We start from the raw sequence: 26,963 nt of genomic DNA, 5'->3' as shown, positions 1-26,963 counted from the left end.
TAAAAAGAATAAAAATAATAATTAAGAAAAAGAATCCTACTGATGTTGAAGCTATCCCAGATCATTCTAACTGAACTAAGTTAGCAAACAATTACACAAGCAGTTATGCCAGCAGATTGTGGGGAGAGGAAACCTCTGGCACGCTGAGGGAAGGAGCTGACAGGCAGTGATGACAGCAGGGCTAAGGAATCAGTCATCTTCTCACAGCGCTCAGCTGCAGGCAGCACCGGCCCCGCGGTCACCGGGCTGCCTCCCGCAGCTGGCCGTCCCTCCCTCCCTCACCCTGGCAGGGACACGGCGCTCGCCGGCAGCTGAGGACACCCTGCAGCCCTGCACCGCAGTGTTCGACCGCAATTTGCCACGCTTGCAAGTTCAGCAGCTTCCAGTTTTGCTGTTGTCTTCCAGCAATGTTTAAAAAGTTGGCACCTGTGCACTCGCCTCAAAAAAAAAAAAAAAAACAAAGGCAACAAAACATTCTGGAGAAAAAAAAAAATTGGCTAACTGTAGTGAATCCTTTCCCTTGCCTCCCTCATCTGCACATAATCACACTTGCTTCTGCATCACCTGTGGGCGACTCAGCAAAATCTGGGAGAGCGAGTTTAAGAGCCATCCAGATGACTCTCTGTAGTGCCTAGCTTCTCTGAGATAGTGTACATACTATATCTTAAATGTGCTACGCATTGGGCTTTTGTATATGTATAAATGAGCAGAGAGAGTTCTTCAGAGGAGAGCTTTTTGCTTTGCTAGTGAGTTTGAGATGAGCAGTGAGAAGGCCCAAGCGCACTCCACATATCTGCATTAATACTTGCCAGTTGCTAAAATGCAATGTGCAAATATTGTCATGACAACGTTTGAGTGTAGGTAGAATTAAGTGTGGATCTGATGTAGTGTGTGTGTGTTTCTAAAATGTAATAAATAATGGGTTTTCCATGTAGTAAAAGTTTGAACCTCCTTGTCAATCTAGACACCCTGAATTGTGTCAGTGACTATATCGTGAATTTAGGAGGCCCAATAAAATTTTACTTAGTGCTATTCATTTGGGAATTAAGGCTTTACTGTTATTTATGGTGTCCTTTAAAAATAGTCTTAGTTGGTGGTGTTTCAAAGGAGTGCAAAAATCCTTAGGGCTCAAGGTCCTGCAGTCGGGAGATGATTTGGTTAAGCTGAAGAGGTTGTAGTATTGACCTATTAGTAAGAAAGTGAACACTTGCTATTTGATCAGACTTCAAATTAGGAAAAAAAGAAAAAAGAGGTTTTATGGAATAGGTATTCTCTGGCTTTTAGGAATGTGAGTGGCTATTTGATAAAGGCTTTAGCATTTGTGACTCTGATTGAGGAAACTTCCTAATTTCATGAATCTAGATGATTTAGTTTGGCAAAACTTAATATTAATCTCTCTCATTATAAAGACTGTGTTTAACTTCTGACAGTGTGCAGAAGTCATTATTGTCACATGGTTCTAATTTCTGAAAATTAATCTTTTAAAGATAAACACAGAAAGAAAAAACTCTGGACACTTCATTAACAGGAAAGTAGTTGAAGTTCTGCCATAAACGCTTATGAAAAACGGTATAATACTGTTTGGCCCCATATAATTTCCTGGGGAATTGAAATCCTTGAACAAGTAATAGTAGTTTTATAATATTCTGTGACAGACAGAGCATGCTTGTTATGTAAACATAGTTACTAAAGATACTAGGATACATGTGTTTAATACTATAAATTGAGATTACTTGAGCATGAGTGACTGAAGTCCTTTCGAATATTTTCTAATACACCTAATTCTTATGCCAAAAGTGCAGAATTTATCTGAATCCTTGACCTTTGTTAAGCCATTGTCATGAGTATACAGTTCTAAGCTTAGTGTCTCAAGTTGCAAACTGCTTGCTTTAGAAAATCAGCCCACAAACTTTTCCTAATGTGTAATTGAATCTCATTTCCTATGCAGAAGAAAAATAATACTAGGTGAGCATTAAGATACTAAACATTTTAGTTGGTTCCTCTTCCTATGTTGTCTTATAAGAAACATGAATTCTCTCACATTTTTGCTCTGAGTTCCTTGGATTTATAAAATATGTGTGTGAAGCATGTTCTGAAAGAATTTGCTGATATGACCAACTGCACTTGCCATGAGGAGAAAGAAAAATTAAAGCTGAGACTACACAGTCAAACCTCCAATAAAGTTGTTCATGTTAGTCTAGCTCACACTGATAAGTGACACCCTCCTCTCCTCTGTTAGTAGGATGGTGATGCTGTCTAGGGGTCAATGTCATTTTCTCATTTTTTTCCCCCAGATTTCTGATTGTGACTTCTGGATAGTTCTTTTATTTGTTTCTGTATTTTGGAGTTTCTTATTACTACAGTAGTAGTAATTGAGCTTGCCTCTGTTTATGTAGATGCATCCTCTTGTCTTATGGCTGTTATCCTTACCAATAGCAGCTGACTGATTTTTTTTTTTTTTACGACAAAAAATAAATATCTAAAATTTTTGATTCTAGCACTTTTTTTAAAAAATTTTTTTGAGGTAGAAGGGAATAGATTAAATCTTAAACAATACTAAATATTTCCAGTTATTAATAATTACAATCCATGACAATCTGTATTTTAGCAGTCTTAATGTGATACTTTCATGTGTTAACTATTTTGTTGTTGACACTTTTTAAAAGATTAATTGGGCAACTATAGTGAACCTCGCCTAAACATGTCACTGTCTGCTCCAAGAACTGTGTCTGCTGCTTCTGGATTCATAGCAGTTGTAACCATGCTACTGGCAGATGTGTTTTTAGTTAGGATGTTGTACCTACTGCGTACTGTTTCTTCTTCCATCATTACCTCCGTATGGGGTTTTGGTGGTCAAGAAACTTGGACTACTTTGGTGTTGGATTAAGTTGATAAAGTCACCCAAATAATTATGTTGGAATAGTTCTTTGTTTAAAAAAACAAACAAACAAAACTTTTGCAGTTATGAGTTGTGGAAACCAGTGCAGCTACTGAAAACTTGATATTTTGTTTTATTTTATATTCATAGAATCATGGAATCATAGAATATCCCGAGTTGGAAGGGACCCATAAGGATCATCAAGTCCAACTCCAAATATTGGAAAGATTGTTCTAGTGTTCTCTACAGTAAGATAATATTGAAGATGAAACAAAGCTATTCAAGCAGTAGTTGAAATGTTACATTTTGAAACCTAAAACCAATGCTAGCATTTTTTTCAAAACAGCTGGGAATGAGAATTTTGTGGCAGAGACTACCACAATCTCAGTTCTTGAATTATCTTTTATTAAATTTCCAAGTATTGGAGTTAAGTCAAGAAAGAAGTAGTTCTAGCTCTTGATTATAGTATTGTGAGCTCTTCATATTCCTACAGTTGTCCAGTAAATAAAACGTGATCATTATGGTGTAAAGTATATTCAGTGATTGATACAATTTTGCTTTCCTCTGTGCACCTGAAGGTCACCATATGACTGAAGATTTAATTACAGGATGTTTGATAAGGGAGTTCTCAGATTCTGTAAAGAATTATTTCAATCAGTTAATTAACAGAGGGCCAGGAAGAACCTTTTTGTTTGTTTGTTTGTTTAAAACTTCTGTTTCTCCACGTAATCCTTTGTAACTGAGTGCAGAGAGGAGATGGGACTCCTCTCTGCAATTTTGGGACTTGGGTTCTGGGATACCAAAAGAATTAGGAATTTTAATGATTCCTCTATTTCTGAAATTAAATACTTCAGGCCCCAGAAAATCAGAAAAAGTTCTTTTGTTTTTGGTTTTTACTTCAAATTTACTAATCCCTAAAATTTGCTTTTAGATTTTTGTCCCAGGAATCTGGTAGGAACTTGTTATTAAAGAAATAACTCTTGTTATGAAAGAAGTACAGAAGTGGTATTTCTTTATCATTATGTTTTAAAATAAGTATCCTTTGAGGAATTGTTTTTAAACATGGTTTCCTAAGAAAACAAAGCTCATGTAATCATGCTTTCTGCATGTGTATGCTTGTCTGGGTGCCCTGCTAACAATGACCTCTGAAACTTTCAACATTGCTAAACTCTCCTGAAAAAACTTCTAGCATCTGCTAGAAATTCTGTAAATTTAGCAAGGACCTTGATAATGCAATGACTGTGGCAGAAGAGGATGCACAAATTCACCCTATGCTAGATACCAACAAATCAGTGCAAAGTACAAATCTGTATTTTGCAGAAAAACGAGTTTTACTCATTCAGCAGCTTATGGAACCACTTGATTCTTGTAAAGCATATGGATTTAATTTGTTTCACTTCCAAGTTGGGAAAGACTATTCTTTTTAAACCAGTTTTTGCGTGACTTTGTATTGGTCCAGGCTGGATAGTTTAGGTAGTGAGTTGTGAGATGACAGATACAGTTCTCATACAGGTGTGTAAGCCAGGAGATCTGGCTTTTTTTATATATAGACTTTGTGTTACTGATATTCCAAATTTTCCTACACAATACTTTCTGAAAGTGTGGATGCTTGTCTGATATTAATGACTATATCACCTCTTCTTCGGTCTTTTGATTTTAAAAATATATTTTAGATTTTCTGTAATCAGTTTTAAGATGTGTTGATATCATGAGCATGATTCACAAGCTGTTGATATATACATCCTTGCAAGCCCTACCTATTCAGTTATATCTGCTTTGGAGTTTCAACTGAAAACTAAGGGAGGAGACTTACATTTCTCCTTTCAATCACATTTACGTTCCACTTTTAAATCCAGTGTACCACCCACATTGGTCCTGAGGAAGCTAAGGGAGTTCTGCCGCTCTCTGGTTATTCTACATAATTGCTACTTACTGTTTTTGTCTCCTTTTTGTAACAGTTTTACCCCAGACATTCTGTTCTTCCATCCCCGTAAGGGTAATATTTTCCATTTGCCTTTGCCTTCCCAGAAAGGCTGCGTGCAGCGGGCATGCAGCCGGGGAGGCGGGCACACTGCCTCTAGCGTGGGGGCACTGCTTCTCCCCATTGCACTTTTATAACCTATATTTTGTGTGTTTTTTTGCTGCAGCCAATGGACTTTCCTTAAAAAGGAATCACTTGTGTCATTATGTGGACTGTATTTTAATCCACTACCTAAAATATAAAGACATGATTGTTTGAAGTTGTTTTTTTTAGTCTTCCCAAAAATAAGTTGTCTGTCTTTGAAAACCAAAGAATATTTCTTTAATTAAAAATACATAGTTTTAAAATTTGTTACACTGCTATTGTGTGTCAATAAAAATAGGACTTTTAAACTACATCTGGTAATGTTGTGAAACTGTTATTCAACAAATTATCGAATAGTAGATCTCCCTCTCTCTCTCTCTCTTTTTTTTTTTTTTTTAATTAAAATACCATAACATGGAAACTATCACTATCTGTGAGGACAGGTAACATTTCTTTCTTACTACTCATACTGCAGTAATGCAAAGAGCTCATCAGGTACTTTTGTCCCTAGGGACACAGTTTTTGCTTCTGTACATTTAATTTGTAATTAGCTAATGTTTTTGAGTTATCCACTGTCTTAAGAAGATGTGTAAATGCTTTCTAATAAAATTTTACCATTTGACTATAATTTTGAGGAAGTGTTTCCAAAATACTATTGTTCAGAGGAAAGTATGCTCTTTTAAATGCTGTCCTCTTACAGTTGAGACTCTCAGTCAAGTCTGTGCTGAGTACCTTGATCTCAGGCTTGTTCTGTTTTGTTTGGTTTTGTTAATTTTCCGCCACAGCTACAATGCCAATGTTTTGTCTAGTAGGAAGAGTGCTATGAGCTCCTGCATGGAAAAGTATGTCTTATTTTATTTATGCAGAGAGGTTTCATGGATTATTTCCTTCTTTATCTACCATCTGTTGTTCACTCTCATTCTTTCTGGAGGTTCTTCCCCTCCACCCCTTCCAAGTATTTCCTTTTTTAGCAAATCCATCCTGCAGCTCTTTTTTTGTGTGACCCCGATGAATCTTCGGTAGTTTGTTCAATATATTTGCCACTTGGTTAAAAAAAATGTTTGAATAACAATGACCGGAGTTTTCAAAATTAAGTGCATTGCTTTAGAAACCTGGCCAATAGAAATAAAATTTATGAGTGCCTAATATCTTCTGCTGAAACTGAAAATATTTTTTGTTTTCAAGAATCAAAATAAGGTGTCCATGGAGGCAGGTGGGACGTATCTTGTATTCATTAACAAGAGGCAAGTTGCTGATACGTAAACTCACTTTTGAGATCCATAAAATCAGGTCTTAATTCATCTACCTTTATTTATTTAACTTAATGTATAAGCTACATATTTTGAAGGCAGAAGTATAAATTAGAAAAAGTAAGGAATCTGCATGGCATGACCATTTCAGTTTTTTATTTCCCTGCTTTTTGCATTCTGTCATATAAAATTGGTGTATTTTTATGTAGTGTAGTATTAAGCATAAATCAATATAATTAGTTCATGCTATTGCAAAAAAATGTAATTTTGAGAAGTAATCTGTTGTTAAGGAAAACTAAGTTGACCATTTGAATGTCAATTCATTATAACGTGTTGCATTAAAACACAAAAAACACACCCAAATGTTGTTTGTGGTGAACATTTTCTCGTATTGGAAGGTCTGGCATAACCAGGAGTAGAATATATCTGAAACCTAAGTTTTTAATTCTTGTATCTGGGATCTCTTATTTTGTTACAGGTATATTGTTTGCAGTAATGTTAGTACAATAGTAATAAATGTATTGATTTGCATGAGGATTAAATACTGCTCTTGGGATAAATACAGTACATTTGACATTACATTTCAACAGTAGAGAGGTTGAGTGTGGCTTCAGTTACTCTTAACACTAAGTGATGAGTGACCATATTCTTGGTCAAAGGAGTGTAATTATCAGAGAAATGGGTCTTAAATTGTGATGGTGAAGTAGTTTCATCAAATTACAATCAACCAATGTAACAGACGATTGTTTTGTGAATTGACAGTGTTGTCCTCTAACACCTATGGCAAGACATATGATGGATCAAAAACCATTTTGATCTGCTGTCTTTATCAGAGAAGAGTGGATTTCTCTGTGAGGCTTTGTAATTGATTTCAATTAAATTATAGCTCTGGTGACAAAATTCTTCATTTTAGTGCTTTTAGGTCAGATGAGTGTGTGCCTTTGAATGCTGGAATGATGCAGAAAGCATTGTGCCCAAGTAACTGAGACTCGTGTCCAAATTGGCAGGAAATTTTCAAATATCATGCAAAAGTCAGTGCAGAATTAAGTTGCCATCAGTGTACAGAGCTGAACTCAGAGGTCTGACATTTGTTCAGTGGTTAATGGGCATCTGCAAATCCATCTTTTGGGAGTGTGCTGGTGGACAAGTGCCTGGTCTGGGGTGGTTGCTCCTTTGAGCAGGTTCAAGAACCAAATGTGCCCAGTGCTGGTCATAACACCAGGGTGGTCTTACCACCGTCCCGCCACTATGCCAGAGCTGTGGCATGTGCATCCACACTCATCAAATACTGCAGTTTGCCAAAAACATTTAAACTGGCCTGCAAAAAATGAACCCCAGATCAGTAAAGGCAAGCAGCAACTAAGAATACAAGGAATCTGAATGGGTGTGTAACATTACAGGAATTTCTCTTATTTTTAAGCTGCACTATGAGGTTTTGAGTGCTCAGGTGTTTAAAAATAGCAGTCCAGAGAGCTTTGCTACTCTTAACAGGCCAGAGTAAACAACTTTTTTATGATTAACACTTCATTTGTTGGCATATTATCTTTTCAACTTGCTAGTTCAGTGTCTACAATTACTAAGGATTGTTTGGGGGAATTTTCTGTTTCTTACAGAAATGAAGGTGTGTAAACATGGCTAGCCAATTTGGACCAACTACTAGTTGTTTTGCATCCCCTTCGGCCTTCCAGTGAAAACAAACAAACAAACAACAAAACAGTCCATGGACTACCACTTCATTTTGTCCGTGTGTCTTCGATCAGGTTTAGACAAGCTTAATCATTTATTTCCCCTCATATTCACTCTTCTAGTGAGGCAAGCAGAGGCAAGCAGAATTACTGAGTTGGAGGACTCTTAAACTGTCTTTGCAAGATACACCCTACTTACTGAAAGAGTTTAATTAAAATAAATTAATTCCTTTCACATAATGGAAAAGTTATTAAAAATAGCAGGACCCTCCTCCTCTCCCCACAGAAAATCATTAAAACAGATTAAGCAGGTGTAATCAATCAGTGGTGATTGTCCAAAAGTCCAGACTAGGCAGGTGTTTTGTTTTTTTTTTTTACTTTTCCTGTGAAAACTGGGGCAATTCCCTTAAAGCAACAAAAGAATTTGCATTGATTCTTTCAGACAGTTGCTACAGAAGAGATATTGGAAAAAATGTGCAAATCAAAGTCATTAGAGAAGATCAGAAGCATCTGACCATACTTCAGAGAAAATATTCAGATAGCAGAGATGTGGCACAATGAGACCTCAGAGAAAAGAATACGTTTCTTTAGCATCATTCCCTTTATATTAGGAGCAGTTAAACACTCAGTGAGTGTATTTGTACTTATTTTTGCAAAAGAGCTTGCTACTGTGGTAGCAGATTAGAAGTCACACCCAAACAAATGATAGGAGTTAGACAAAGAGCTGCTCTTTCTAGAAGTGATGTTAATCATTCAGTTGTCCTGAAGTGACTGTTACAGCTGTAAAATCTTAAAAGTATTTCCCCAAAACTTTCCATTAACTCTTCTCTTTCGTTCTCTCCTGATGAGTCTTACATCAGTTTGGTATTTTATCAGTTATCAAAAAGTAATCCAAATAAGCAAAAGAGGCCTGCTTGGAAACTAGCATGTCTTTAGAAGCAACATTGTAAAATTTGTTGTTTAGTGTTATATGAACCTCCATGGTTTATTGCTGTGGGACCTACAGAAGTAGCTGTGAAACAGTAGCTGAGCTGGGAGCTCCACAATTCAGGAATTCCCAGAATTTTTGATGCTGAGCTAAGTACAATAATTTAAAGTTAGCATGAACACCGCTTTTAGGTAGTTAGGTGGCAGGGTATGCTGTTGCAGAACTATGTCTATTGTTAGGTTTATTTAAGGGCCCACCAACTATTCCCATCCTATGGCTTGCTTTCTTGATTTCTTTTTTAAATTATTTTCATTTATTTATTTATTTAAAGATACTATATAATACAGTGGTCAGATAACACAAATGAAATTTCCTAAGGGATGTCTAATTGCTTGTTAGGGTAACATAGAGGTCTAGCACTGAAACAAACAGGCAAGCTTTTGTGCCTGAAGCCCACTTTGTCAAGAAATGAGAAATCGTAGTGCTTCCCCAGATGAGTATGCAGCTTTGGTTCCCTGATTAGTATATCCAAATCTGACGTACTGGTCTTATTCTTTTGCTCGATTACGCTCATGTCATTAACATATTACTAAATAGGGTAGCTGGAAAGAACTTCAGACTAGCAGTCATCAAATATTTTGCATTACATAATTTTATTATATATAATGATATTTGAAGATGACATATTTTTCAAACATAACTTCTTCTATTAAAGAATAATGTGGCACATGATATTCTATTAGTTTTACAGTGTGACCATATAAACCCTGTGCGTTAAATGAACACTAACACTTCCACCTAACACTTTGTCTGCAAGTTAGGCAGTTGTTTTTCTAAGGTACGATATGGGAAGAGGTGTCTGCTTCAGTATTTTGCCTTATTGCTTAATGTCTTTGCTTTTATAGGCTTAAACCAGACCCTTTATATTGCTTTAATGTATTTTTTGCATGTATTAAAACACACCCACACATGCATCAGTTCAACATTCCAGCAAGGCAGCTGATTTAAAAAAAATGTTGTTAAACAAGCTGAAACTGGTTGGCACATATCTAAAGACAGAAATCAAATAAAACTGGCAACTAAAGAGAAAGGGAAGTTGATATTGGCACTTCATCACAGAGGTCTCTAGGTAAAACATATGCAAAAGCCCTTAAAATGTAGTTCTACTTTGAAAAGTGACTATGTAAAAATGTCACCTTACTCAACAAATCTATTCCATATATGTACTCAGTGTTGCATCTGCTTGCCCCTGTGATAAAATACACAGCTTTTCTTTGTTTGCTTCTCCTGTTAACTGTACAGGATCAACACAAATCTGACTTCCATTTTGACATTTGTACTACCAAAGGTCAGTCACTTGACAAAGATTGCCACAGATCTTAGGGAATATGACTGATGGATAGCAAGAAAAAATAATACTGAAGCTGTTAAATTCCAGCCTCAGTTGGAATTCCTGTTACCTTAAACTTAATGTCGCCTTCTTTACCTTTTTGAATTGAAGTAACCGCAGCTGCTGTTAGAGTAATGCTCAGACTGAATTTTCAGCTTCAGTTTTTCATGACATAGCATAGAGAATGAATCCTTGGAATTTAAGCTCATGATAGCAAACTGAATAAATTGGATCTAGAGAGCATGGTAAAGAAACAAGGACCTTCTCTCAGCTATTTCTAGAATTACTTTATACAGCATGAAAATACTTTAAGGTACAACTTGTACAGATCTTGCTCAAATTACATGCACTGTTACTGGTTTGGGTTTTTAAACGTTTGGTAATATAGTATTGAGAGTAAATCTTCAGTCTCTTTTCCTTAAGTACAAAGTTTTTCCGAACAGTTTTTTATTACTAGTTATCATTTTGAAGAATTAGTTTTGTTAAGGTAAGTTTTTTTATCCTTTATCATGATAGACACTTTGTTAGGCATGCTGGAAATATGATTATGTTTGGTCACATATTTCTTACACCCCTGAACTGATCTTGCCATTGCATGGATATTCATTTGTGTATCCACTTAACCTGTCTGTATGCTGACTTAAGTTTATTACCCTTATACCATATGTAAAGTAAGACTGGAACATGCAAATAAATGAAAGGTATCTAACTAGATTAGTCAGCACTATTAAAATCTAATTATCAGTGTTTGTAAATAAGATTGCCTGTCTTCCAGTGTCTTTGTATCATAGTGCTTCCCTTTTCAATTACATGAAAAAAAAAAACCAAAAAACTGTCCAGAACTGTCTTTGAATGAATTAATTAAAAAAGTAATAATACTGACAAAACAAAGTAAAGAATTTCGTGCTGGACAATTGACAATATAGTTATTACAGCACTTCTATAAGTTTTAACTACAAAACTTGAGGTTATAGTAATGCATAAGTACAAACGTTGTTTTCAGTTCTTTTTTGGAAGTGAGATGTTCCAGGAATTTTGAATTATCTGAAATGAGTAAATAAGGCAAAGATAGGTAAGTTAAGTGCTTGTTTGGGGTATCTTTTCACAGAGAAAAATTTCTGAGTAGTGTTAGGTTCTCTAGACATTGACATATCAGCTAGCGCAGTGCAAACACTCCTAGACGATGCTTTTGCTCCTGATGGGAACATAAAAGGGCTCAAAATTGCCTGTAGAGTGTTAGAAAAGGCTTTAAAAATGTTTTATGGTATTGTTAAAAAAAAAAAAAAAGAAAGAACAAAAAAAACATAGAACATAACCAAAATGACTATTTTTCTCTTGGCATTTTAAATATGGAAGTTAGGGTGGTGTGAAAAACACTTCTGTTCATGTCTGTCTTTAATGTTGTGACCCTGGAAGTCATCCCTTGTATATGGCTCCTCAGGTGTGATCTAATGAGCTAAAAAGCCGTGCACTTTCACAAAGTTTGAGAAACACTGCAGTGAAGCAATTGTATGCTTGTAGAGAACGTTGGCCTAGGCACCTTTACTTCTTTTCTTTTACTGACATGCTCATAGTCAACAGTTGACTGCTGATAAAAGCCATCACTTTGGTTCATGGAGGGGAACCACATACATGCAGAATGCTTTTCTCAGCTATGCCTTTTGTCCTGGTCCATTTTTCTTACAGCACTAGGAAGGTTTTCTAGGTGATGAATGTGCTCTGAAAGAGGCCCCTATGTGCTCATATCTTTCTTTTCTACACTTATGAAACAATAGCAGTTTGTTTGTGAAACTAAACAGCAATTTTTAAGGGTCAGGCAAAGTACTTTGGGATAAAGATTTGGATTATTCATATACAAATATACACAGCCCAAACTTTAAACACGTTTTCTGACCTGGCTTTCTGTTTATGTGATATAGAGAGTACACCAGGGAATTCGTGACAGTCATGATTTTTTTTTTTTTCAAACAAAAAACTAAATCTGGTGAAAATTTCTTAATCTGGTGCCCGTTACCATGGCAACCTAAAATATGGCTGTGTGTGTGTTTGTACAATAAGCTGACATGAAATGCTAACGTTACTGAAAGTATGTTAAATTACTTTGCTTCCGTTCTCCCTGCTGTTTCTCTTCCAGCCTTCCTATGCCTAACACTTACTTTTGGATAGTATCCGATTGTACCTCTGAGAAATAGAAGTGTTGCACGTATCTTCTACCGTCAGTTTTCTGAATCCTAGGAGGATGTGGTCCATGATTTACCAGTTACAAGTATGTTGTGCACATTGTGAAATCAGACAATCTGATGATCCCACTGAATCTTAAATCTTTGGTCTGTAATCTTACTAGACCTTTCAAGACTTTGAGGTTTTTAATGCATTCAATTCAGTAATACTGAAAATCTGAGATGTCGTATCTTTGACACACTGGACTTTTATTGGTCTCAAAAAGAAAATGTCACACACGGTTTTTGGGGGATTTTTTTTCATTGTAATGTGGGATCTGTCATGGCTATGCCAAAAATCTGTTGATGCAGTTTCTGTTGCCAGTGCTTTGAGTCAAGGAGGGGGAAAAACTCAAAATAAAAACATATGTCATAGAATTTAGGATTTAGATCTAAATGCCAGCTTCTCATGATGTCCATATAGACATTATCTGTCTGTAGAAAAAAATCTACGCCCACCAACTTGAGTTATTGTGACGTGCATATTTTTCAAACAAGATACAGTTTTAGCAGATGGAGGGGCATTGTCTAATTCTCTTGTCCACTTTAGAGCCACAGAAAGACACTTTGCAAAACAGTCCCCTATGAAGACTGAAGAGTGATGTTTATGTTCTTTCTGTTCATAATAAATGCATTGTAGTGTTTTCCTAGCTACTTACAGCTCTTCAGAAACAACCAAAACTGATAGCAGTTAGTTTTCTTGAGCTGCACTAGAGTAATTCTAATAATAATTACTGCAGATCATTTTCTTCTTGTTTGATATTTGGCAACCGTTTTCTTCTGTAGCTTTAAATTGAAATTGGCTTGAGGAGAAAGAGAGTTCTGCATTGGGTCCAAGTGTGTAGAAATTTAAGGAAAATGTACAAAGGTCTAAAGTAATTGCCAGGTTGTTCAATTGGAAAATACCCATTAGATGCCTAAAAATACAGGTATGTAGTACTCCGCAGCTCCTGAAAACATGCACAATTCTGAAGTATTTGTCTTTTCTATTAGTGCTGGTATTGATGGCATAAGTTTTTCTTCTTTCTAGTTTATTTCTGCCCATTATTTTCACCATGATAATCAGTAATAGTTTGTTACCATTCAAGACTAACTCCAAAAGCATCTGGAGAAAGTCAGTTACCCATTTAGATTCTATCTGTATTTCCATATGGTAGAGAGCCCAGATGATGAACTGACTAGTATACTTGGCAATTTTTCCTTGGGGGACTTCAGATGCCTTAAAAAATACATGAAAATTATCTAAACTAAATAAAGCTTTGAATCTTGAACAGCAGCCACTGGGAGTCACCCCCTAATTCAAAGGAAATTCAAAGTATGGTAGCAATATTCAGAGCTACAAGGACTTGCATGCCAGCCATGTTTTATGTCCTGAAACTGCTTTTGATTGATATTATAGGCAGGCAAGCTCTTTCAATGTCTGAACACTCTTATTTATGCTTATTTATCTGCAGCTTCCTTCCTTCACTGTATTCCCAGTTGGTTCCCTTTAAACCATGGGAACTTGACATCTCACTGCCAGCTGTGTTAACATACAGGGCTCTTTGCTCCATTCTTGCTTAAGTGCCCTCATAGAGCTGCAGATGAGGGATCTCAGGTTTTATACTTGTTGCTCACATAAGTAATCTCCACATACATTGATCCCACCATTTGTTTTTGTTTTGTTTTGTTTTGTTTTGTTTTCTTCTAGAATCAGGCAACAAATTTCATATTTGTCATGTATTAAATGGCTTATTTTTTAGAGAGAAATTAGGAGTACTGTTGTAGTTTCACTTTGCAACTTCAGATTTGAAAACCCAGTATTCCTTATGGAAGAAATTATTCTTATAAAGGGCTGTGCTTTTGTAGACACATCAAATTCTGTGAACAGAACTGGTATTGAATATAGTCCTGTTTTCTAGTATGATGTTGGTAAATCTTCTTCTTGCAATGTTTTAATTTAAATGATTATTCACTATAGTCTGAGATAAATACTGTGGTTCTCCGCTACTTTCAGTTATTTTTCTATATTCCTAATTATTACAAAAATATATTAAAAAATCACATTGAGTTTTGTAGTCCATATTTTGTTGACTACTTTACCAATACTGCTGTGGTGGGACTTTGAACATTTTTCCAGTTTTTCTTCTCATCACATCCTTTACAATTCAAATACCTTTGCAGTTTTGATCAAATGTATGTTTTTATAGAAGGTTAGAGACTTAGTGTTTTGCATGCCACTACTTCATCTCCTGTCTTCTTTGTGTTGATAGGAGACATTTTGGTTTTGTTTGTTTATTCTGTGTGTGTTTGTTTGTGCAGTTTATTTTTTAAACTGACTTCATAAAGATTGACTCTGAAAGTAAGTGGTAAACTTCTAGAAATTTGAGGATAATTATGTATGAGGATAACATAAAACTTGAGGGCTTCTTTTCCTATATTTATACTCAGATGTTACTATTGACTGAGTGTAAATGATTTAGGTTTTCTTATGGATTTCAGTTGATTGTGTTCAGAAATTTGCTCAGATTTACACCTCTGCCTTCATTATTTGAGCCTGGATATTTGTAGACACTATTTTTTAAAATACCTCGTCACCCCATTCACCTCACTAGAATAATTTGTATCTTGGATACAGTATTGGATTGAGGTTGAGCTTTTTTTTCTTAACAGGAATGGGACATGTCTTGTTAGTTTTATTTACTGGTAGTGTCTGAATTTTTAGCTGAAAAAGTTAGTAAGGAGAACATGTGAAATGTAAAGAGGAAATAACTCTACGCAGAGGCCCAAGAAAGAAGAAAGAGATGACTAAAACTGAAGGGAGGAGGATTGCACAATTAACATGTGGTAAGCTTGTACTTTTAAGTAAGTAGAAATAACAATGTCATGAAAGTGAGTAATCCCTTTACAGGCTGTCCAAAAGATGTTGACAATATATGGAGATAACGGAAGAGTGGGAAGGATCAAATAGAAAGAATAATCTGGAAGAAAAAAATGATGGGCTCTCTGGGACATGTACAGATAGATTTTAAATCTGGTAAATGTAATTGGGAAGTATGAAAATGTAGATAAAACAGAAGTCTGAACTTGTGGGGAGTTTGGGGGAGAAGGATATAAAGAGATCTGGCAGATATCATCAAAAGGATAAAACAAGCAGAAAGAAAACTGATTATAAACTTGATTGAGGTTTTACTGCTTAGTGATGGAAGGAGAGACATACAGAAGGGTAACTGGCTTCATGGATACACAAATCATAGAAAATAAACTTTCGAATTGTTCAACAGTATAGATAGGCAGACAGAAAGGATGGAAATAAAAAAGGTGATGAGCAATCCTCAGATGCTACATTAACATTGAGAAGATGAGACAGACTCTGGAAGGAAGTGTTCCATAAGGTACGGACTTCTAATGGAGTTGAGTCTTACAGTTGATCTGAGGATTATCTGAGGCTTTTCCGTAGCTAAAGCGTGTACACTGTTACATTCCTCTGTGGGTTCTCCAGTTACTAATGAGGATTGGATCTGGGCTGCATTCTTTTAGAGCGTGGGTCCATTAATGGGATTACGATCCTCTGCACACTCGTTCATTTTCATGAAACTCAGAGGTTTAATATGTTGGAGACATGTCTCCTCTGCCAAATTACTTGGGGGATAGAGTCAGACAGATGAAGTCTCTTTTCAGCTGGAGAGAGAGAGAGGGAAAAGGAGGGAGGGAGACAACTAATTTGCCTTAGATCCTTATCACAGAATCTTTTTTAAGTGTTCAGGGATTGGCATTTCAAAGTAACTATTGGTTGATGTAAATTGTGAAATGAGGCCGTGAGAATGTTGGATTATATACCCCAAGCCACAAGTACACAGTCCAAGTCCATTTTATGTGTTAGAAGGTGGGAAAATATATGAAGTTTTTTAGGAACTATGGTAAAAAGGTGTGTTTTGACAGAGAAAGTCAACATGTATGATAATGGGTGTTACAAAACTACCAAGTTCTTAGACATCTAGGTTAAATGTTTATTTATGTTCATGCAACAGAGAACTGACTCTAAAAAGTAAACATACACATTGTAAAATGTCCAGCCGTGACAGTGCATGGAAAAGTTAAGATGAAACATGCAGAAGTTTTCTACTCTTATACCATGGAGTCATACACACATAGTAAGCAAAAAATATGATGCGAGAGAGGAAGGAAGGTGTGTATATTTCATTGTACTAAAGCAAATGTACACAATGATATAATTAATATCATGGAAGGACATAAAATATGCCTTGTAAGTGAAATAAAAGAAGATACACACACACAAAAAAAAATGTAATTGTTGGCAAAACAGATGTATATTTATGGTAAATATAGTAGTCAGATAATTCTTGGATAGAATAAAAGGTAGGCAATTAAAACAAGTAGAACAGGATATACATTAAAGACAAACTTAGACAGCAATGCGAATAACTGCTCATATAAAGCTTCGGGACCAAAAATTTGGGCAGCATGCTTTGAGCTAGTGAAGGATTACATTCTTAGTTCAATGGTCTAGACAGCTGGAGGCCATCCTAGACATCAGCCAATTAAACAAATTAAGTATGAGACATAGGATGCAAAGATTACAGTTAATTATGAAAAGAAATGGATGAAGCAGATTGTATAGACAGAACTTCATTGCATCTCATTCGCTGAGCCTTGTAACATGGTTGTTACTTCCAGGAAGCCATTCTGTGGTTATTTTGCTTAAATGGCACATCTAGTTTGATCTGTCATCTGACAGATACAGGCTGCCCTTCTCAAGTGTCTGGAAAGCAGCTACTACATTGAAGGTGTGAAGCGGATGCGTAAATATTAGCAGTGTGCAGAATAGGATCCAGCCTTGCACAGCTAGTTTGTGTATTATTATAGAAATGCACAGGTTTACTTTCCTTCCAAGGAGCTGTCTTTGAGAAAATCTGCCAGGTATCTTTTCAGCAGTTCTGGTAATTACATAGGTGAAGCGTCTATAGCAGAAGCTGAGAGAGCAAATTATGTTCTACATCTAACCAGAACAACAATATTGACTAGAGTAACTTAAGAAGAAGAAAAGGATCACAAAATAATATCCCAAAGCAATCGCTCTAAATATTCTACAACCTTACATATTAACTTTCTTGATCAGATGTGGCAGTGTCTTAAGATCTTATCCTATCACACAGTACTTTATATACAGAGTATTGTAAAGGATATACTCATTTTTCCTGTCTTTATTTGCCACATCAAGGACTTTTATTATATGTCTGAACAGCCTATTTTAATTGAAAGTTTAATTTAAAATATAATGTGATATTGTCATTTAAATGAAATATAGCAATTGAGGATTAGTGTTAGATGAAAGGGAATTTCAAGGGAAAGAATCTAACTGGATGTAATTCAAACATTTTAAAAGGAAAAAGTTAATTAGGGACAACCAACATGAATTTGTGTGAAGGCCAGCCTGCTTAGGATGTTGAGATGGCAAACAAAGAAAATTGAGTAGATGTTTATTTTGACTTCCAAAAGAATGTTAGAAATTAATCACATCCAATACCATTGGCTAAGGTAAGAAATCTTGTTGCCAATGTAATACAGTTTGTTAAATAGAAAACTGGCTTGCAATATTAAGCAAATCACAGCAATAGAATATAACAATTATTTGAATAGTCAGAAATTACTAGTGCTTACTGTAGGGAACGATTGTGGGTCATCTAACTTATAAACACAGAAAAGTTTCCATTATTGCATCACTGTGGTTATGAATTCAGGAAATGAAAACGATATGATTTATAAAGTAAAGTTACTTGGCTGCGCTGTACTTCATGTGTTTCTTACAGTGTTCGAACAGACTTTTTAACTGTTGATTCAGTGGACAAATCTGACTTTAAATGTTCCTTTCCTGCAAAACATTCCCCCAGGGAGTTTAAAGAAGTTCTTCTTCCTTAGGGGAACTCTTCTGGCATCAAAAATCCATCAGGAATAGAGAGCTACAGGCTTGTTGCTGTCAGAATCCTATCAACATGAGGTTTTTTTTGAGATGGTCTGAGCAGTCTGTCACTATATTTTTGAGGGCTGGTTGATGCACAAAAGTAAGTTGTCTGGCAGAAGCTCAGTCAAAAGAAAAGAAAGAAAATAGTGGTTCTAGTTTGAGGAAAACTACCAGAAAATTTGGTGAAGTATTCATGAGTTAAGAATCCTGCTAGATTCCTTGCTGTTGGCAATGATCAAGTAGCAGCAATGGCCAAAAAACATTTTTCCATCTGTATTTTTGTAGGAGACTGAGAGTTGAACACTGTTTAGTGCAGATCTCTTTTGTCTACTTGTGGTTAGATATCTGTATCATGCGTTGTATTGATGTGAATTTTAATACCTTTCATAACCCAAAGCTGTTAAGGAACATGGTAGCCTGATTATTTAGCTGGCTGCATCTCCAACAGCCCTTTTCATTTAATATAACAGGTGAGTTTTTCTTGTCATTGCATGACTCTGGAAACTGGGGTGTGAAAAAAATAATCTTGAGACTCATGATAAAATCGTAAGTTAATAACACAGTTGGTGTTTTTTTGCAGCAATACTTAAAATATTGTCTTTGGCCTGTAGAACACCTGAAGGATTCGAACTTGTCTAGGCAGTTTATTCTAGCAGTGAGCAACAGGGGAGCTTGAACAACTTAAAGGAGAGGAGCTACTGGCAATGTTCCATCAATATTGCATTTCAGTTTTCTCATTGTCCCTATTTTTATCTTCCTGAATTTATTGCTGGAATGAGAAGAACTTGTAGAGATTGTGTGGACCTCAGTTTTTTTGTTTGTTTGTTTGTTTTTCTTACAACAAAACTGAGAATTGTACACCGTTAACAATCCTGAATCTGCCTTCTTGTCAGATCTGCAGAGTGTTTCTACCTGCAAACTTTTAATACTTATTTGCTCATATTCATGGTTTGTCATAGATTTATTTTGCAAATAAAATTAAGGATCTTAACTTTAGTCCAGGTAGCAGTAAAAATGTTTTTTCTTTAATGCATTTTGGTGAACTACAGGGAACACTGGGTGTTGAATGGAACCGTAGCTCAGGAGCTTCATGCTTATTACTAAGCTGTATAATTAGTATTTAATAATACACCTAATGAGAAGCATTTGAACTCTCAAACGTCATTCTTGATTTCAGATCAAAAATAATATCCATTACCTGATAGAACTTTCAGAAAGGACAAGAAAACTAATAGTTTAAAAATATAATCTCTTGCTGTGTTATAGCTGAGACACACCTACAACTTTGAAAGAAATTATCAAAAATAATTACCTTTAGTTATAAATAGTCCCAATTTATGTGGATAGCTGACATTGCACTTCCCTCATAGACTCTTTTGGACAGAAAGAGGTGCATAACGATTGATAAATCCTCTCAAAGACATAGTATGTGTCATCCAAGCCCTGCATCCACATTCTTAGGTATGTTCTGCAAGTCTTTGAGATCTGAAAAGTCCTTTCACCCATGTATCAGAGGAGGGTACTGACTTCAGGCCCAAAAAATGGTGTGTGAAAGAGAAAAGCCAAATTGATTAGCCTTGGTCATGCTGTGTCACCAAGTATACTACAAAATTGCTAATAATAAACAACTGTAGATTTAGCAAACAAGAAACAGTTCAACTGTATTATGTCAAATGATCTAGATGTCCAGGCCAGTGTAAAGAAATTGCAGCTTCATTAGACATTCATTATGTAAAGGCTTGCGGCGTAAAGCAAAAGAGCTGTAAGGTGTGGTTAAGTTACACTTAAAGGGTACAGGCTTGTTTGTGGTGGTATTTAATCTGCCGACTGCTCATAGTCAAATAGAATTTTGCTTATTGCTTCTACTTGGCAATAAATTAAATATTGAAATCAACAACTTGTTACTACTTATCTCTCTCATGAGCAGCTATCTAAGTGACAAGCAGACTTTGCTTCTGGGTGAGAGTGGGAGGACGGAAAATAGCTCACTGTTGCAGTATGTGGAAAAGGAATCCAAAAGAGATTTGAAGGTCTACTATATGCCAGCAACACTTTTTCCTTTTTTTTTTCTTTCTTTTTTTTTCCCCCTAACAGAGAAGTTAGATAGAAAATGAAGAATACCACTTAAGCTTATAATGTCACTTGATATGCATCACGGTAAGATGAAACATAGCACAGAAAAAGTGAGATGAGTTTTGTAACTTTGGCATATTTATCTTCTCTCTGACACTTCGGCTTTGCCTTAAGACAGCAGACTTCCTTGGGCAATGACGACAGCAGGGCTTACTTTGAATACCAAAGCTTGTACTGCCATTCTTATTTCAGCTAAAGAAAGCGTTGTCTTCTTAGGTCCAAATACTTTCTAGTGTTTTTTGTCCCCATTTCTAACAGATCTTTAGCCAGCTTTTTAGAGTCAAGTGTTAGAGTAACTGATTTGAGGTATAGTAAAATCCCTAGATATTAAGTAAGATAAGAAGCTGTCTCTTGCTTAGTCAAATAAAACATCTAGAAGTGACTGTACTGTCATCTGTAAGTACATGGAAGATTTTGAATAGAAGAGGAATCTTCAACATGATGGTGAGGGTGTTAATGACAGATATAATTTCCCATGCTCCAGTTAGGGCTTGGGAAAAAATCAAGTGGCAATGGAATAGGAACTTACTACATGTCAGTTCATTCATGCTGATAGTCCATGCCCACTTAGCCTTTAGCAAACACAAAGTAATTTGAATGAGCTTAGTTCTCAGAGGATGTAAACTATCTTGAATTTGTCATGGGCCAGGATAAGTGCATGGATTGTCGGCATGATGCTCTGATGCATAGTAACTCTTTGTTCCAGTGTAACTTGTTCCCATGTCAAAGCTTCTGCAATTTTAAAAACTAGACCAGATATCTTGCTTAAAGTTTGGTCCTAATTCAAACAGTAATAGATGAGATTTGTACAGAAACTCTGTGGATTATGTGTAAGACCTGAGAATGTTATAATTGACGTAACTGTCAGTCTGTCAAATCAGTGATTGACATAACTGTCCTTTCTAGCTCAGTTACTTTTCCTGCAGCAAGGATTTTAAGGCCAAATCTAGTTAACATTCTAAGTGGAAGTTTTTTATGTGATTTTATTGTGGACTATGCAAGACATATTCACTCCACATATGTTTACATTATAAATATGAGCTTCATTATATACCCTTTCTCTGGGTATTGATTTGTAAATATGTCCCTTTTCAAACATAGAGCTAGATATTAGAAAAAAAACAACCAATTCATTTGTAAGAAATTAATTTCTGCATAATTACATGTCCCAGTGTTTTTAACCCTGAAGCAATACAAATTTTTAAATTGAAATTGAAGCAGTAAATCTTTCCTTAGAAAGATGCATATTGTACTCTGAGCATCATTACTGAAACCATTTTACTTTGAAGCACAGAAGGAACACTTAATTTTTATTTACTATTATGAAGGAAACCCTTTGATTACAGGAAAAAAAACTGACAAATATGAAAATATGACTGTGATTTGGGCAAAGTTCCAGAGATGGGAGAGAGTGATGCTTTTATCTTCAGAGGGTCTTTGACTGCTGCATTTATTCCATTAATAGCTCTAGTATGGCTAATGTCATACTTTGTGCATTTGCCTCTGTGTCTGGCCTTTGTATAAACTGCAAGGGAAGGTGTTTTGATGTTCAGCTCTGCTGGGAAATATGGTGGAAGAATATGCTGTTTCTTATTTTCCTGGATTGCATGGAACACCATAGTAAAGTTTGTTTTCAGAAAAATAAGTTTGCTTCAAATTTTATTCTTCCCAATTTGAATATTAAAGCCAATACATTAAGAAAATAATTGAACAAAATGCATTGTAAGTTATGTATACTTATGAATACATTCAAAGCGTCACACGAAAAGGCTGTAGTGAAATTATTTGACCAGACATACCTAAACAGTGTTGGCCAGTCTGAAGGAAAGGACAGATCCTACCCTTATATAGAGAGGGAACTGAGGAATGAAAGCACGTAACTGTGAGCTTCAGTAAAGCCTATGCGCTTTAAAATCAAATATACCCTCATTCTATTCTCATTCAGTATTTATTATGTACAGTTTTGCCTGCTGAACACAGAGATTTAATAAGCAAATGCATTATAGTTCCTATTCAGCTGTTTCCTGTCTTAATTTCTGCCAAATATATGAGTGGAGAATGTCTATGGATGTACATACAGATTTAATGCTGAATAAAATCATAATAACTTGTAAATTAATTTTAAAAAACAGGTGAAGAAAAAAATCTGTCAGCTAAAGTTATTTTCCATTATATACTCTAGTTCAAGTGACAGGATTCCATCTACGCATACTAATTTATGTGTACTGGAGGAGGATAAATCACAAGACCTGGAACTTATATGTCATTGGCTATGCCAGGATTTTGGAATGCTCTGCAGATGTTACTATGAAAATATAGCCTACCTAACCTTGTCTTCCAAAATCAACGATCAATGAGATCACTGTATAACTCAATGAACTTCAGTCTGATCTCATTGCATTGAGTCTTAGCCATATGCTTCATGGTGATACAAAGGCTTTAGAAAGTGTATTGCTGAAACATGCCACCATCTCTTCCAAGTACCTGAAAAGCTATTCTGCTTAGCTGAAGACTAAATATTTAGTATTTTGTTATACCATACCACTTTCATCAAAGGTGTGTTTTTCAAAAGTTTTAATAAGGTTGTTTTGGATGCTTTCAATTTTAAGTCTTTTGCTGAAAGTAGGGTAACCATACCTCTGAAAGGTAGGTGAAAATAAGCATTATTTATGCATTACAGACAGGCAAATAGTATTTCCATTCCTCTTTGCTGGGGATTGGATAACCAAGCAAAATGAATTCATCCAAAATAATTCACGGTGGCACAAGAAGGGTTAGTGCTACAGAACTAATAATCAGTCTTTTTTAAATACAGAGTACTCACTAATTCCATATCCTGAAGGGTGCTCCTGAAAAAGGTGGCCATTTCTAGTGATTCCCTTCTGAGCTTTTCAATTCAAAATTGTATTTTGTAAAAGTATCTCTTCATGATGTGATTTGGAAAAGTCATTCTGGACAGGTAAAAAAATAATCAAAAAACAACTTGTAAATCACAAAATCTATGATGTGAAACTGTGCTGAAATAGCCATGTGAGGATTATGGGGAATGGGTTAAAAAACATAAAAATACATGAGAGAAAATACATCGACTATTAACACCATTTTAATCATCCCTAAACGTCTCTGGCAGCCATGGATTTTCAGTCTTAATTTTTTCATATTTTTTTCTGCCCATGCACCAACCACAATGAGAAAAAAATCAGAATGTGGGGGACATATGGCCAAGGAATGTCGTGAACAAATCCACATCATGTTCTGGTGATGATACCTCCAGCAAAGCAATCCTTTGCAGCAAAGCAAAACATTTGCTCCTTACAGAGATCCGAAGATCACATGGACTTATTTTATACCTTAATATTTCTAATCTGTTTGATTCCCAAGCCTGTTGTTGGTGAAAACAATGTAAGATTTAGTCTCACTTCATATATAATGCTTTACATAAATTCAGTTTAGTTCTGTTATCCATCATATGAAAATAATCTCCATATAACTGACCCAGGGCTGACTGCTAAGAAAGCCGGTCTGTAAATTTGAAACATTTTCCTTTGTTTTCCTTTTTTTCCTTATACTCAAAGTGAGGGAAAAAACAACCAGGAAGTTTGGCAGGTCTGAGCTTTGTTTGCTGCAAAGGGTGTGCTGTGTATGTGAGTTCTTCCACTTTGGTTTGTATCTCAGTGTGGATATCCTTTGGTACCCCTGCATGATGCTTAAACTATTTATGACCACTCACACTGTGTTGAGTAGCCTGCATTCAGAAATCCTCTGAAAGTCACGTCCAACAGCCACCTAGCTGAAGTACGAGTTTAAAGCACATATTACTATTGTTTTTAAGCAATGTAACATTAATAATATGAGGCGGAATGGTATGTGATAGAAACCTAGAAGCTGCCATGCTCGTCATATAGCAACCTAGTTACTGATGTTTTATACCTGAAGAATGTTCCCTTCTTCCGTGCAAGGGCACTCTAACTACACCCTGTCACAATATCATTTATTCAGGCTCAATATCACCATCTTCCTCTGAAGCACAGGGATTTATACCCCTTAATGTTTTAACCTACCAGTCCTGCTTTTTATAATTTATTTGTGTTGGTAGAAACCTGCACTTGGCTTCCAGAGATTAATATTTTCCCTAGTGATTTTTAATCTTGTTTAATTTTTATTTCATAACATCATGTAGTTGGTTTGCTTCCTCGTTCAAAAAGAAAAAGGAAAACTTTGAATATCATTCAATTCTTTCAGGTTCTACCTTATTTTTCCCCTTAAGAGGTTGAAAACCAACATCATAAGTTCTGATTCTTAGCTCTGCTTCATTACAATGATTTCAGTTCTTAGTGCATGAGAGGAGTGGAGCCCCACGCGAACATTTGGTATGAGTTGTTGGTTTGATTGCGTTTTTGCTCTTTTAAAATAATTACATTTTAATGATAATCAAAACTGTACTCCATTCCTATCATTTAGTGTAATCTTCTTGTTCAGAAATAATTGGATTTTTTGAATCTGATTTTATAAGGGTTGCTTTTTATTTATATTCAAATACTACTTAGGAAATGATAGCTCTATTTTCTTTCTTATGGGAGATGATGCCTGATGCAGTTGTGTAATTGGAATTACTCATACTCCAAGGTGCTCTGTTCTCTGACAATTTTTGTGTATTGCCATGTTCAGAGACTTCCTTCCTTCCTGTGATCATCTCAGATATTTCTGCATCACTTCCTGTACTCAGGAAGAATGAGGAATTTTTGTATTTATAAAATGTCTCATTATGGACTTGCATTGTGGCCAAGATGACTTTTAATTATTAAAAGGACCTTATAAATAATTCTAAAAAATAAAAAATGTTTTGGAAGATAATTAACATTATTACATTTTATGAATATGAGTACAGAATGGGCATTTTGATATGCAAAACAATATAATGTGTTTAATGGGGGGGTGGCATTTGTTTAAAGTCTTGTTTGTTGATAAGAATTTAGACCAACTTTCTTAATTTTGTAATATTCTTCCTAGTAAACTTCCATTAACTCATGTTTAGTTTCACCCAGATCTTATTTGTAGTCCTATACTGTATTAGTATAGGTGCAGTTTGTAGGTGAACAATACCTTACACAGAGTTGTTAGTGGTGAAGCTACACAGAGTGCCTGTGAGGTTCATTCAGTCATTTGAATAGTGGCTTCACTACTTTTTTCATCATTCTAATTAGCATTACATTTCAGCTAATGTATAAGATACAATATGTAACATACATAAATATGTATGATGTACAAGTTAAAATGGCATAAAGTGCATTACATCTCAGATATAAACTTTAATTTGGAACTGAAAGACTAGAAATGTCATTCACATGAGGAACCTAAGAGCTGCTGCACTGGGCTTATTTTCCAAGGGCTTATTTTCCCAGTGTCCCATTTCTGACAATGGTCTTGGACCCAACATATGAGTGTAAGAACATGCTAGGTATGCAGTGGTGCTTCACCTGTTATCCTCTCCCAGCATCCAGTACTCTTCAGGGATTTCCTGAATATGAAGGTTACTTTCATAACTTTCTGTCTAGTAGGATGTTTCTTCCATGGACTTGCCAAATTAATTAGTGAATATGTTTATGCATCTGGCATTGATAATATTCTGTGGCACTGAGTTTCACAGGTTGATTTTACTCTGGGGGGGGGGGGGGGGGACACGACGACACTACACTTCCTTTAAAGAACAGATATTCATGGATAGGTAGATAATTTGACCGAGGGAAACCTAGACACTGAAAGCCTTAGCTGGAAAAAAAAAAATGTTTACAGCATGAAGTCTGATTTTTCTAGATCAGTCTGATGTGTCTGTATTTGTTTTTAGATATCTAATTTTCCTTCACTGAGCTTTGGTCATTTTGACATATTATTTACTCTTTGTGTAAGAGAAAACAGATGTGGTGAAAAACACTGAAAATTTACTTCACTCCAAAACTCTGTATTTTAAAGTGCATTTTGTCTTCAAAAAAAGGTTTGTTAATTCCAGTTACAAATAAGAATCAAGAAATAATGCTAGGCACCAAAAATTCATCATATTACATTTTTTTTGGCAGATGGAAGGGAAGCAAATGTTCAAGTATGTGGGCTATCCTAAAATTGGCAATTTATTAGAAATATTGCAAACATTCCAGGTGTCTTCTGATACAACAGTATATGAAGTCATTTATTTCTCTATAGATGTGTGTAAATTGGTATTATGTATAATGTGACATTTGAATTGTGGGAGGGAGAAAATTTTCCCTCTTAACTCCATGAGAAGCTGTTTTTATGCAGATAGATGTGTATATCTGTATAAAGGATTAAAAATAATAATCTAATCTAAAGTAATAGTTTATCTTTTGAGTATGTAGATAAATGCATAGAAAAAACATGGGAGAACATACATACATTAGCTCCATTAATACTGTTTTTAAGGGGGGATTTTTCTCACCT

The 26,963-nt window shown here is 35.5% G+C and overlaps 1 protein-coding gene and 1 long non-coding RNA gene across 18 annotated transcripts in view; one reads left to right on the top strand and one right to left on the bottom strand.

The window, feature by feature from the left end:
• The window catches only part of LOC308185901, an 87,833-nt gene extending 61,684 nt beyond the window's left edge, over positions 1-26,149 (bottom strand). Inside the window, exon 1 of the long non-coding RNA XR_013943814.1 lies at positions 96-26,149. This is a non-coding gene — a long non-coding RNA (uncharacterized lncRNA). The remainder of the gene's footprint in view (positions 1-95) is intronic.
• The window catches only part of ARL15 (ARF like GTPase 15), a 216,847-nt gene that overhangs the window by 159,035 nt on the left and 30,849 nt on the right, over positions 1-26,963 (top strand). The window lies entirely within an intron of this gene.

This window comes from Anser brachyrhynchus (genome assembly GCF_964034855.1).
Source record: "Anser brachyrhynchus genome assembly, chromosome: Z".
In the NCBI taxonomy this organism is placed as follows: Eukaryota; Metazoa; Chordata; class Aves; order Anseriformes; family Anatidae; genus Anser; species Anser brachyrhynchus.
This window is presented reverse-complemented; position numbering and strand designations above follow the sequence as displayed.